The following is a 14,177-nucleotide window of genomic DNA, read 5'->3' on the forward strand; positions in this document are numbered from 1 at the left end:
AAAAAAAAAAAAGAAAAGAAAAAGAGAAGGAAGAATTAGATTTATATGAAGAGGAGGCCCTGCAAAAACATATATATTAGATTTTCTCTGCTTGGCCAGCCCACCATTAAATGTTTGGTCAATGTGGATTTAGTATTGACGTCCAGCCGGTATGCCAAACTTTGCTCATTGTCTTAAAATGTGCTTTAATAAATACAAGGATGAGGAACTCGATTTAGAAAGGAAGTGAGTAGTCAGCTCTCGCCACCCTCTCCCAGGCGCGCCCAATTCCTGGCCCTACTCTGTCTGTAACTTTGGGTTCATTCCTTGCCATGTCTTGACTTTCTTGTCTATCAAATGGGAACAATAACAAAGCATGCCTAAAAGCATCTAGCAAAGGGACGCCTGGGTGGCTCAGTCGTTAGGCGTCTGCCTTCGGCTCAGGGCGTGATCCTGGTGTTATGGGATCGAACCCCACATCAGGCTCCTCCGCTATGAGCCTGCTTCTTCCTCTCCCACTCCTCCTGCTTGTGTTCCCTCTCTCTCTCTGGCTCTCTGTCAAATAAATAAATAAATAATCTTTAATAAAAAAATTTTTTAAAAAAGCATCTAGCAAGCATCATAAAAGTATCTGCTATGACTATGCCAATATCAGCAGGACGGGTTCATTTGTGTCTTAAGAAAGGATTTCCCTTTATTTTTTGCTTACTTGTGCACTGGTTTTTAAAACTGATGGCCGGCATGCTGTAGGGAAAAAATCTATCCATTTCTTTTTTACTCTAATTGGTGAGTAAGCTTACATTGGCCTGACATTCTCTGAACTGCAAACAATTGAATTTGCTGACCAGCCGCCATGATGTCAAGCCTTAAGTCAACAGAGGCTAATGACTGCTCTGGGAAAAAACAACACCTTGATTCCTCAATTACAGTTTAAGAAGGCCTGGGAATGAGGCCTTGCCAATCCTCCGAGTCCTCTTTTGAAGCCAGCATAATGGGCTGTGGAAACAGGTCATCTCCGAACCACCGGTAAGAACGGCCCACACGGTGTAATGGTTGTGTCTCTGTGTGTTCCAGGAGGAGACTGAAGAGACATCCTCACAAGAGTCCGCGGAAGAGGATTAGGGGGCGCCGACATGCAATTTCTACCTCAGCAGCAGTTGGATCTTTTGAAGGGAGAAGACACTGCAGTGACCACTTACTCTCTATTGCCATGGTCTTTCCACTTTCATCTGGGGTGGGGAAGGGAGGGGCGGGGGGCGGGGCGGGGGGTGGGGGGGGAGAAATCACATAACCTTAAAAAGGACTATATTAATCACCTTCTTTGTAATCCCTTCACAGTCCCAGGTTTAGTGAAAAACTGCTGTAAACACAGGGGACACAGTTTAACAATGCAACTTTTAATTACTGTTTTCTTTTTTCTTAACCTACTAATAGTTTGTTGAACTGATAAGCAAGAGCGGGTGGGTGAGGAAAAACTCTGAGTCGGGTTTAGTCAATCACTGCACTGCACACAGACGAGAAAGTGTCACGCTGGTGACGTCGGGCATTCCCGTAGGAAAGGCGCGGTGTTCGACACTGTGTACACGTCACCCACCGCCCAACCCGCTCGCCATAGCGAAGCTTCTGTTAGAACACCAAAGATAGGACTAGATACTACTTCTCTCTTTTTCATATAATCTCGTAGACACTTACTTGATGATTTTTTAACTTTTATTTCTAAGTAAGACGAAATGCTGATGTACCCTTTCGTTCAGCTAACAAACCAGAAAAGGTTATGTTCATTTTTCAAAAAGGGAAGGAAGCAAGCAAATATTGCCAACTCCTCTGTTGATGGATATCACACGTATCAGCAGGAGTAAGAACTTGACTCATGGCACTCGTTTTCAGGAAAACACTCATCCGGGTAAAACCTACTTCCTACAGAGCCAAACGCCATTTAGCAATAAATCACACTTGTTACCTTCAAAGCATGTAAGGAACCTCGACAAGCAAAATTATCCTTTTGGTCATTTAATGAGAAGGTACAACAGAATAATGCATGATGAACTCACCTGAATGACGAGGTGGGAGGAGCGAAATCTAAATTTCTTTTGCTGTAGTTATACTCCAATTGAAAAAAACAAAAAAAAAGCAGGCTCTCTCTCTCTCTCTCTCTCTTCCCCTCTCTTCATTGTGTATCAGTTTCCGTGAAAGACCTAAATACCACTTACCTCAAATCAAGCGTATGTATTACTTCAAGTAATACGTTTTGACATAGGATGGTTGACTGAGGTGCTTGACTTTTGGCTTCAGTTCACCGTCTCTTCATTCAAACTGCACTTTTAGCCAGAGATGCAATAATATATCCCCACTACTCAATACTACCTCTGAATGTTACAATTAATTTACAGTCTAGTACTTATTACATGCTGCTATACACAAGCAATGCAAGAAAAGAAACGTAACGGGCAGGTGATGTCCATCATCGCGGTTCTTTTTCTACACGTCCTTACAGTTAAAGCAGCAGTCTCCTTACTGTGTTTCAGCATGGCTATGTATTTTTCTATTTTTTTTTAATTAAAATTTTACAAATACTTGTTTCAGCTTCTCTGCTAGATTTCCACGTTAACTTGAATATTGTTGTTGGTTTTTTTTTTTAACCAAGTCGCTCCTAGGTTCTTAAGGATAATTTTCCTCAGTCACACTACACAGCACACAAAATTTGACTGTAATGTTTCAATCTTAGCCTCCAAGTTTGTACCTCAAAATGCGTTGTTTAAGGAAATGGACTAATTGACTTGCAAAGACCTACCTCCAGACTTCAAAAGGCATGAACTTGTGAAACTTGCAGCACTCATGTTTGTCAATGTCTGAAACTGTTCAGACTGCCGCTAGCCCTAGTCCAAACTATTTTTGTAAGAGACGTTTGATAGAAAGGAACGCATTTTTTACATACTTCCTGCAAAGAAATAGATAAAATAAAAGCCAACCCTTCAAAGAAACTTGAAGCTTTGTAGGTGTGATGCAACCAGCTCAGCTTTTGCATGATGCAATCAAAAAATATGTGTTGTTAAGATTCGTCGAATATGAGAAAATGCTTGACAGATATTTTCATGTATTTTACACAAATGTGATTTTTGTAAAATGTCTCAACCAGATTTATTTTAAACACTTCTTATGTAGAGTTTTTATTGCTTTCTCTCCTAGTGAGTGTGCTGACTTTTTAACATGGTATTATCAACTGGGCCAGGAGGTAGCTTCTCATGACGGCTTGTGTCGGGATGGCTTTCAGTACTGAAGCCAAATGAAACTCAAAACCATCTCTCTTCCAGCCGCTTCAGGGAGGTCATTTCAGAGGCCACATACCTCTCTGAGACTGGCAGATGGCTCACGGTTGTGAATCACCAAAGGAGCTACGGAGAGAATTAAAACTCAACCTTACTGTTAATGTGCATTAAATAAGCAAATAAACAGTGGCTCATAAAAATAAAGGGTCCCATTCCATATCCTCGGTAGGGCCTTTTCGAAACCTCATTGGCCAGCTCATAAAATTAAAGCAAGTTGCGCAAGCTGGCCAAACTCGGAGCACCGAGCGATTTCCATCTCTGATGAAGTTACTCTTTTATTTCTTATACGTTGTACAATCAAAACACACTACTACCTCTTAAGCCCCAGTATACCTCATTTTTCATACTGAAAAAAAAAAAAAGCTTGTGGCCAATGGAACAGTAAGAACATCATAAAATTTTTATATATATAGTTTATTTTTGTGGGAGATAAATTTTATAGGACTGTTCTTTGCTGTTGTTGGTCTCGGCTAAGTAAGACTGGACATTTAACTTTTCTACCATTTCTGCAAGTTTAGGTATGTTTGCAGGACAAAAGTATCAAGACGTTTAACTGCAGTTGACTTTCTCCCTGTGCCTCTGAGCGTCTTCTAACTTTATTCTTTGTTCTTCATGTAGCATTGCTGTCTGTGATTGTACTTTGAATCGCTAGCTTGTTGAAAATATTTCTTTAGTGGATTATCACTGTCTGTTCTACACAATAAACATAACAGCCTCTGTGATCCCCATGTGTTTGGATTCCTACTCTTTGTCATAATGCCATTAAACGCGTAATAAAGTTTGGTCAAAACAGGTCATGGAGAGAGACATTCATTCGCAAGTCGTTTTTTCGCACCCCCCTGCACGTTGTGCGCCCGCACCACTACGAACACTGACGTCACGTTTTCAAGTATTGTACTTCTTAAATCAACTGCCCTAGAGTCACCTTCCACGGTCTGGCATTTAATCCTACACAGGACCTTAGAATAAATGTAAAGGAAGAAGACACTGTAGTTCAAAACTAGAGAATTTCTACTGAAGGCTGGCATCTGCGATGTTGCTAAGGGGAAATAGCTGGTGATATGCTATTTATCTTTCAAGTACCATTTGCAGGAGAGCCAAAAGTTTGGTGAGGAGTATAAGAAATGAAAGACACAGAGTTTCTCTGGATAGGAGTCTCTTATTTTATAAGAATCATAAATAAGCAGGGTCAGAATGACTCCACCAAGTTCCAGGTCGCCTTTACATATCAACTGCTGATCGTGAATAAATCCAGGATTCTTCCCAGGCAAAAATCTTCTGCTTTGGGCTGCCACCACCACTGCCACTAAAACCCTTCATTTAGCTTCTTCAGCAGGACTTACCCACATGAAAACATCTCCTGTTGGGGAATTTATTGTCAAATTTATTACCTGACTCTTTCATTCATTTATTTTCATAGCCAGTATTCTGTGAGTGCCTACTTTGTGCTAAGCCCCGCACCAAGAGGCCCTTCAAAAGATCATCTCCTTGGAGAAAATCATGCAGGTGCAGAAATCCAGGCAGCATGCGCAAAGAACCAAATATATTGCTTAGGAAACAAATTGCAAGGATTAGGGGGAGGGAAAGCCATTTCCTGCTGGAGTGGATCATTAGTTCAGCCCTATTGATAGACCAAATGTAGCTAATACAACCCATATTTAGCCTCTTCATTTTTATTATTATAGAAAAACACATAAGAAGAAATTACTTCTGGAAAATGAAAATACACCAACAGAGACTCTTTGGCTTGAAAAAAGAAAGAATAAGAAAGGAAGTGCCACACCCAGAATAGAATAAGTAGGTGAAGAGGGTAAAATGTTTACCATGGTGTAGAGTGGACACTCATTAAATGATCCCTGAATTAGGTTTTCTTTTTCATTTTAGAAAAATTATGTTGCTTTCACACAGTAAACAGTACACTTATGAAAGTTATTATGTGAAGAAGCATTTTAAGTTTAAACCTAAGTTCAAGGAGGGTGTCCATAAAAATCAGCCAATGCATTCAAATCACAGTGGAGCCCCTAGTATGTGCCCAATATTGTTTGGGGTGATAAAGGTAAACGAGATTTCATCCCTGCCCATCAAGAGCCAGAACTTCTCACCGGGGAGCTGGACCCAAGGGGGAGGGGAGCTGCGTAAATAGAACCTTACTGAGTTACCCTGAAGGTGGTTGGAGGCATCCTGACCTCTCCGCCAATACCAGGGATGAATTGCTGGCCCTCTCACAAAAGGGGTTTTGCGTTACCAACAGGGAGGGATCCCGCGCTATAGGAACAACGAGTCTCAGCCTGTGTAGCATTTCATATGTGGGGTGTGGGTAGAGGGGGTGGTTTTTCAACAGGGCTAGGAGTACTCAACTCTTTGGTGAATTCAGGAATGGGAAGTGCTTTCGAAGTATGGGCAGTAATAAAAACAACCAAAGAATGAATGACATTGCCATCTGCGCGATGTGATGCGAGCTCACGCCACAGAGGAGTGAATGAAACTTCAGAAAGGGAAAGCGATAGGAAGCTCAGGAGTGGAGAAGAGGACCGAATGGACATGCTTCTTATCAAGCGTGGTTTACATAAGATAACTTTTGATTGAACGGGACTGAGTCTCAGAGTTAGGTAGGGTCACCCTTGAGCAATCACTCTTCAGATCTAGGAAATCTGGCGTAAAGGGGGAAGAGAAGTTGAAAAGAATCAAAGTTACTTGTGAAATATGGAATTCAGACGGGTAATGTCCAGACAGTCAAAAGGCAACAACAGAGGTCTACACCCCCAGTCTGAGTTTAGCCATCCGTGAAACTGGGCGGTCTGCACTCTGCCTGCCGTATGGGAAATGGCTGTGGGCAGGACCCTCTGCCTGGCTCGCTGTGCCTCCATCCTCTCCTCCTCATTCAGGACCCCACTCACGCTCAGCCAGCCCAGCCTCTGCCCTACTCTCATACCAAGGCCCGGGTACAGGTCAGCGAGCAAGAGTTGGGTTCTCACCTTCTGCCTCTGTGCTGGATTCACAACCTTGATAACTCCCGGCCACCCCATTTGTCCAGTGTTGACAGGAGTACAGAGAAGGGATTAGGGCCCTGGGAAGGCTGGTGGGAGGAAGGCGACGCCCTTGCCTTCCCAGGGCCCAAATCCCTTCCCTGTACTTCCATCAAGACTGGGGCTGACCCCTTGTGACCGGCTACTCCCGTGTCCTCTTCTCCTGTCATCTGATTACCTATTTTCTCACTTTGGATTTCGCCTCTTTTGTGGCTGCCCTAATCCTGGCTGAAATATACCTTCTTGGAAATGTGGGATAACACCATTTGAAAATGCTCCTTCGCCAGACCCTAGACAGTGGGGTGCCTACTTTGGAAGAAACTCGCTGGAGTGGGGGTTGGGGGCAGAGGAATGGTAGCCGCAGATCAAGCCCTGTCCTCGGCTGCCCTAGAGAGATGGGAGGAAAGAGGAGCCCTATGAAAGCACGGCCACAACTGTCCCCGGAGTACTCGAGGTCTCAGAACCACCGGGGTCCTCTCAAGCCGTGTTCCTGATTGGTGTGTGCCTCTGCCGGGCATGGCAGCCACGTCTTAGAGGAACCTAAAGAAGAGGAGTTCCCGTTTAAGCAACAGCCCTCCGAGATCAGCTGTTCACTTCAGTTAGCATTGAAATTCAGGTAATTCAATCGCCTTTCGAAAGCGTGTGATGGCTGACGTCCAGGGACACTGGACAAGGCATCCCATGCCCCGGAGCTGCAACAGGTGTGAACCCTGGAACTCGACTGCCTAGGTGTGAATCCTGGCTCTGCCCCTAACTAGCTGGGGCAGCTTGCACAACCCATATAACAGTCGCGGGATCCATTTGTTCATTTTTCAGGAGAAATAATAACCTCTGCCTAAAAAGGCTGTTAAGAGGATTAAATAAGTCAGCACATGTGAAATGATTAAGAGCACTTGGCATATAGGAGATGCTCCCCAGTGCTGGCTATTATTTCTTTTAGCCTGCTTCTGGCTGCAGGGTGGGCTTAAAGCTAACATTTTTTCCTCTGGTTTCTATCATTATTTGAGCTTTGGCACACAAAGGATATCTAGACATCGTGGGCAAAAAGGTATCCGGGTTTTCAAACCCCATTTTTGGTTGTACATTCTATGCACAGAAAGCATTAATATATATACAGACTCCTTTTTCCCACTGGGGTTCGCACTGTATTTGACCTCAGTTGATTTGCTCACTGAAGAATCACCAATGAAAAATCAGCAAAATGCAAATTGCCTCCATTACAGCCCAAGTCTTGGGGATCCCTGACGCCCCACAGCTTCGTGTGCTTAAGGGGACACTCACTTTCTGCCATTGCAGTCCTGCCATCAGCCCTGGTCGCTCCAGGCGCTTGTCTTTGGCGTTGGTGAAAGTATCACAGTGTTGGGGTCCTGACCCTCCTGGTCTCCCTCCTCCTGCCTGGTGCATAGCACCCAACTCCTATTAATCCTTCCAATTCGAGCCGCTAACTGTAACCACCCACCTAGAAGACCTAAACCCAATGTACTTCTGCAGCCAGCCTTCGCACCTCCTCTTCCGGCTGCCTCATTGTCTTTTTCTGCCCTGTCCTCTTCCCCCCGATTCTGCAGCCCCTTAGATTTCCCTCAGCTAAATCTCAATGCATTGGCCTCCTTGGACCTGGAATAACTGACTACTTCCTGGCATACTGGAAGGGAAAAGGAGAGTGAACAAGGAGACAGATTGTTCCTGCTTTTTATTTTCTCTGATGACGAATCAGAGCCGGGATGAGATGAGGGGGCTCATGCCCATGTCCACCTGCACCGCCATAGCCCAGCGGCCCCTGCACCGGAGAGGAGTGGCTGGATTAGCCAGGGCTCCTTCAACTGCAAGGAGTATGAGCCTAGTTCACAATGGCTTAAGCCAAAAAGAAAATATTAGCTGACATAGCCGAGACATCCGGGCTACCGGATCTTTAGCGCGATTTGATCCAGGGACCCACGGGATGCGGGCAGGGTCTGATTTTGTGGAGTCCTCAGTTCGGCTTTTCTCTTTCTTTGGTGCCTTGTCAGATAGCTTCTGCTCTAGGCCTGGCAAGGTGGCTGCTGGAAGTCACAGATCCACATCCTGGTGGCCTAGCAACCTCTAGGGCAGTTGTGTTGTGTTTTGTTTTCCAGGATTTCCAGCAAAATCTTGGGGTTGAGTATTTTGGGGGTGACCTGGATCATAGGCTCATCATGTACCCATCATTCTGGCCAGGGGAAAGAAAACACATATTGGCCAGATGTGGGTCACATATCTGCCCCCCTGAGCCGGTCTGGGAGGGCTTGGCAGGGAGAGGTGGGCCTCCCCTGTGTGAAATATGAAATGGGCGATGCCCCAAAAGAAAAATCCACGTGCACTTCCAGAAGGGAAACGGGAAGGAGGAAAAGCGCAGCTGCTTGCTCTGGTGATGCATGCAGCAAGGCTCCCTGAAGACGCAGGAAGGGAGGTGAGATCCGTGCGCACAAGGCCCCACAGAGTTTCAGGCTCTAGCATCAACATGAAGAGAAGCCTGGGACCCCGGCAGTGGACGTCACAGGGCCAAGAAAGCAACGTTGTTTTAAGGACCCAAGATGTTGCTGCTTTTTACCAGGGCACAACTCAGCCCATCGTGACGGAAACAAAGACTGACAAATCTTTTTCCTTCCTCATTTTTCACTTAACAAAGCACTTCTACAAATTTCATTTCTTTTCATCTTCATCACCAAGAATGGCATAGCAGGTATTATTACTATTGTTATTGTTATTATTATTATTATTATTATTATATTTATTTTACAGGGGCAGTTAACTGAGGCTCAGAGAGCATAAATGACCAGCCTGGGGAGACAGAGCTAGGAAAAGCAGAGCCATTATGGAACCTGAGGCCCCTTGACTAGCTCCACGCTCTCTCCTCTGGACTAATGCCGATCTAGAATATCTTACGCAATCGCTGCTCAGAATAAAACTGCTCTTGGGTGCATACCCCGAACATCCTTAATTCTAGCTCCCCAGACTCCAGTGTGATTTAGCGAAGTCGGCTTTCTGGGAGATCACTGTAATTACAGCACGCTCGGTCTCCGAGCCTTCACTCCCAACCACCAGAGTTCTTTCATCCCACGGCACAGCATCTATCTGAACCCGACTACTTGTCCCATTTATGAATCCAAGAATATGCCTCAGGAGAATGTGAGCTCCAACAGATTTAAGGAATTATCCAAACTGCAGCAAGCAAGCTGGCTGGAGAACCCAGAACATTCTTCGGGGCCACCAGAGTTTAAAGTCCCAGTCCTTTATCTTTAGTTTAGTCACCCAATCTGTAGGCTCAACCAAGTTCCCTGTGGTCTTGTACTCTTAAATCAGGCACGTGGCAGGCTGATATATGGCCATTATTTATTACAATGGGATACATTTAGCCATAAAACAATTATGTTCGGCCTAATCCCCAGCTGATTTAATACTGTCATGGAAAATAAAAGCCACAATTCAACCAGCTAATGAAAATGTGAAACTTTCACAAATCCTCAGTTATATTGTACTGCCTGTCCAACGATTGCAGAAGTCATCTTTGCAAAACCAAGATTTCCAAATACCTCTCGAATGTGGCTGTCCTCTCTTCATTTCCATTGTCACCACTGCAAGCCAAGCCACCACCACTCTTGGGCGCTCTGACTGTGTAGTGGCGCCCCGTTTAATTCTTTCTCTACCCACAGCAAGTGAGGGCTTTCTAAAAGCACAAATCTAAGGCTGTCAGATAAAATTCAAAATCTCTCCTACGGCCCAAGTCCTGTAGCCCGGTTTGGCTCCTGCTTCCTTCTCCGGCCTGAGCTCTTACCAACCCCCCTCACTGGCTGACCTTCCTAGGAGAGCTTGGAATGCACCAGTCTCTTCTCTGTAACCCTGAACACTCTCTCAGGGGCTCTGAACACCCTCTGCCTGGAGAGCTTTTCCTTGTCCTGGCCCCTCTCCCACCCTAGCAAACCTCCTCCTCGTTCCTTCAGTCTCATTTTAAATGCTTCTCCAGGGTGCCGTTCCTTCAGTCTCATTTTAAATGCTTCTCCAGGGTGCCGTCTCTGCCTGTCTCACTGCTTGCACTCTCACCTCCACGCAGCCAGCTTCTCCAGGGTATGTTCTCTTGGCACATTCTGGACTTCTCCCTTCTGGCAATTACCGCTTTGATCTTTGCGTAATGCGCTGCGGGGACAACACAAGCATTGCCTCACCACGTCTGCATCCCTACCACCTGGCACAGTGAATGGCCACACTAGCCCCTCTGAAAGTACTCGAAGGAATGAACCATGCTCGGTCACCCCCGGGACTGAGCAGATAGAGTCTCCCTGGCGGTTCATCACATGGCCTTTGTCCAGATCTCTCCAGCCCTCTGGCACCCCACTGACCTTCATTCAGGTCTCACTTTTCCTCCCCTACGCAGGGCTCTGCACCCCAAGCCTCTCTCTGTTGCCTCCCCATCACTCCCTCAACACATCCAACATAATCATTCGTCTGCTCCATTTCTATTCATTCAACTTTCTGCCCACATGCTCATTTTGAAAAACCAACTGATTTTTTTAAAATGGATTAACAACAAATGCTACACAGACACCCAGCACAGTGTCTCAGAGAGAGTGGGTACCCGAAGCAAACCGTGGTTGCGTCACACTCCTCAGCATCGATTTTATTTTCCTTTGCTAACAGGGCACCCGAACTTCTGTTTGGTTCAGGGACAGGCGCATAGTCCGTCATAAACCCAGGAGACTTACTGTCAGCACTTTTCTGGGGCCAACTAGGAAAGTGAGCCTTTCTCACTCTGGCAGAACTAAAGCTAGGAGGACGCACGCCTCTAACTTCGGAGGGAAGAATGGTAAGAGGGGAGGCATGTTGCCATCCATCCATGAAGCCAGCACGGGTGAAAGTGGAGACAAGATTGGGAGACAGACCAAGTGCTGAAGACCTTATTTGACCCACTGGATTCTGTTGTGCTGGAAGGCTCATAAAGTTTCCTTTCTTGAAGTGTGTCAGAGTTGGGTTTTTTTCACTTGCACCCAGAAGAATCCCGACTATGGCGTAAGTTAGAGAACGAGTAGGTGAAGGAACACAGGGGAAGGCAGGAACTGCCCTTCAGTAGGCCTTCCTCCTCGTCTTGGTTCTCCAGCTCTCAGAGTGAGACCTTGGACAAAGCTCTGAGTTTCTGTTTCCTTATCTACAGACTGAGGATAGTGGTTCGATCCACCTTTAATTTTCCTTCTAGGTTTAAAAGGCTAGGATTCTAGGGGCACCTGGGTGGCTCAGCCATTAAGCATCTGCCTTCGGCTCAGGTCATGATCCCAGAGTCCTGGGATCGAGCCCCGCATCGGGCTCCCTGCTTGGCGGGAAGCCTGCTTCTCCCTCTCACACTCCCCTTGCTTGTGTTCCCTCTCTCGCTGTCTCTCTCTGTCAAATAAATAAAATCTTTAAAAAAAAAAAGTCTAAGATTCTCTGATACTAAGATATCCCCAAAACCTAACACAAAGGAATGAGTTCTAAGTGGAGCAAATCTGCAAGAGAGGCCTATAGTATTAGAGGGGGGAAGGCTTCCTGGCTCTGCCACATCTCACGTGTGCACAACTTCCTATTATAGTTCCAGGTTAGAGAAACAAGCAACTTCCTGGGCTGATAATAGAACCTACTGGAATTTGAAGCCAATAGACAGCAAAATAGCAACCTCAGGGTCAGCAGCAGTTTCACGAGAGAGACTGTCTACCTCACAGCTGCTGGAGATGGTGTGCACCTGTGTATATATTACTCTAAGTTAACCATGCCTGGGAGATACGGCTTTTCTTAAACTTAAGATAATATAAAAATGCAATCAGTCATAATTAAGCATAAATAATAATCATTATTATAATAACAATTATAACTCGAGCCAGAGACTAGTTCTTAAAGTAGAGTTAGTAAAGAAAGTGAATGAGGGGCACCCGGCTGCCTCGGTCGGAAGAACATGTGACTCTTGATCTTGGGGTTGTGGGTTCGAGCCCCATGTTGGGTGTAGAGATTACTAAAAAATAAATAAACTTAAAAAAAAGAAAGTGAATTAAACATAACGTATTATCACACTTGGATAAATGAAAGATAATGTGTCTGTTGTTCTGGTCGTAATGGATAACATGATAAAGATTTGTGACCAACACTGTTTCAACTTTTAAGTCTATGTGTCTCTGGAACACCATTTGCATCAAAGATACATTCTGTTTGAAAGCAGTACTTTGCTTACAGAAGAAACAACTGCCATATAAAAATTGGCATTGAGGCAGAGTCTAGTCTTACATATCAATGAAAAATTTCCTACAATTATTGTTAATAGCGTCCTGATTTATCCATTGTCTTTCAGAGTTACCTAAACTGAAAATCCAGCATCATACATAAAACACATAAGCCAAGTAGAATAATTCTTTCTTCTCACTGCTCATTTGCATGTCCAGAAGGCAGTTCCAAACCATGGTTTTCTTTGATTTGTTATTCCTTAACCTGTCCCATAACTTGCACTAAAAAAATGAAATCTTGCCCAGCTTGGCAGTAATCACAGAAGGACCACACCCCCTTAAACCATCGTCTTGCCACTAGCCTTAGCTTCAAATTTTAAGACAACCTTTAAAGTTCTCTTTCAACTTTTTCATATCATTCGTGAGGGCATTCAGTGCCTATTAGCTCTGGTCCAATGAAGAGCAATAGAAAAAGCAGGAAGTAACCATGATGCTTCCAGGGCAACTCATGCCCCAGTGGGTGGGGCGGGGGGGGGAGGCTGCACAGGAAACATTGCTCTTCACGTAACCCAGAACCCGATCGCCTGATGAGGCAAATTCATTTTCCACGTGGTCTTCGTTAACTATTACTCAAAGGCTCTGAAGAAGTAACAACTTTCCCTCCCCTATGTGTCAAACCCTGAGGACGAGGCTAGGTTATAGCAGGAGGAGCAAACCGTTTTGAAAATATTTTTACTTTCTTCTTTCGCGGGGCTATAAAATTATGGGGTGCATTCTCACTTGACTTAGGAAAGTGCTGGAGAAAAAGAGCTTAGGAAATACTCATTTCCTACCAAGCACAGGAAAGAGGCACAGCCTTCTATCTCTTTTTCCTCTGGCTTCGGGATTGAAGCCAATATTCTAAACTCATGAGCCTTTGACTTTGTAACTGTGAAGCTCAGCTATGCAGTTGTTCCGGTTGTGAGTGTGGACACACACTCAGTCTCTGCAGACTACGTGGGAACCGTATACAGTGACAGTTACTTTCATTCATTCATCCGTTCATTCGTCCACGCGACCATTCATTCTTCCAACGGATGTTTACTGAACCCCTACTTTGTACCAGGGCTCTCCGCCACGTCCCGGAGCCAGCAAGACGAATAGTTCGGTCTCTGCCCACCGGGAGCGTCAGATTCAGCAGAGACGAAAAATAAACGGTGGTGACAATGCAGTATGGGAAGCGAAGTATTAGGGGGGTGCTCCAGAAGCTTCGGGAAGTACAGGAGTCCCATTTAGGTCGTGTCATGGCCCAGAAAGTCTCCTGGAGGGAGGACACATCTAAACTGAAGCCTGAAAGGTGGGAAGGAGTTGAGCCAAGGAAAAGGAAGAAGGGGAAGGAGAGGCGGCTCCCAATAGATCCCTGGCACAGTCTGAACACCAGAAACATCTAAATAAAAGAATCGTGCTTAAAAAATGTTTTTAACACCTAGCAATGTTAAATTTCACCTCTGGAATGATTGAGGAATGACTTGCTGTGGTGACTGGCTCCACATGTGTCTGAACAACGGGTGGCTGACCGCATAGCAGAAAATCCCGGCCCAGCCAGGAGGAGGCTGACCAGCCGAGGCCCAGTATGGACTCTGTCAGGGGTCATTTCATGTTGTGAAAACCAC

The sequence above is a fragment of the Ursus maritimus genome, unplaced genomic scaffold (assembly GCF_017311325.1).
Source record: "Ursus maritimus isolate PB19 unplaced genomic scaffold, ASM1731132v1 scaffold_21, whole genome shotgun sequence".
In the NCBI taxonomy this organism is placed as follows: domain Eukaryota; kingdom Metazoa; phylum Chordata; class Mammalia; order Carnivora; family Ursidae; genus Ursus; species Ursus maritimus.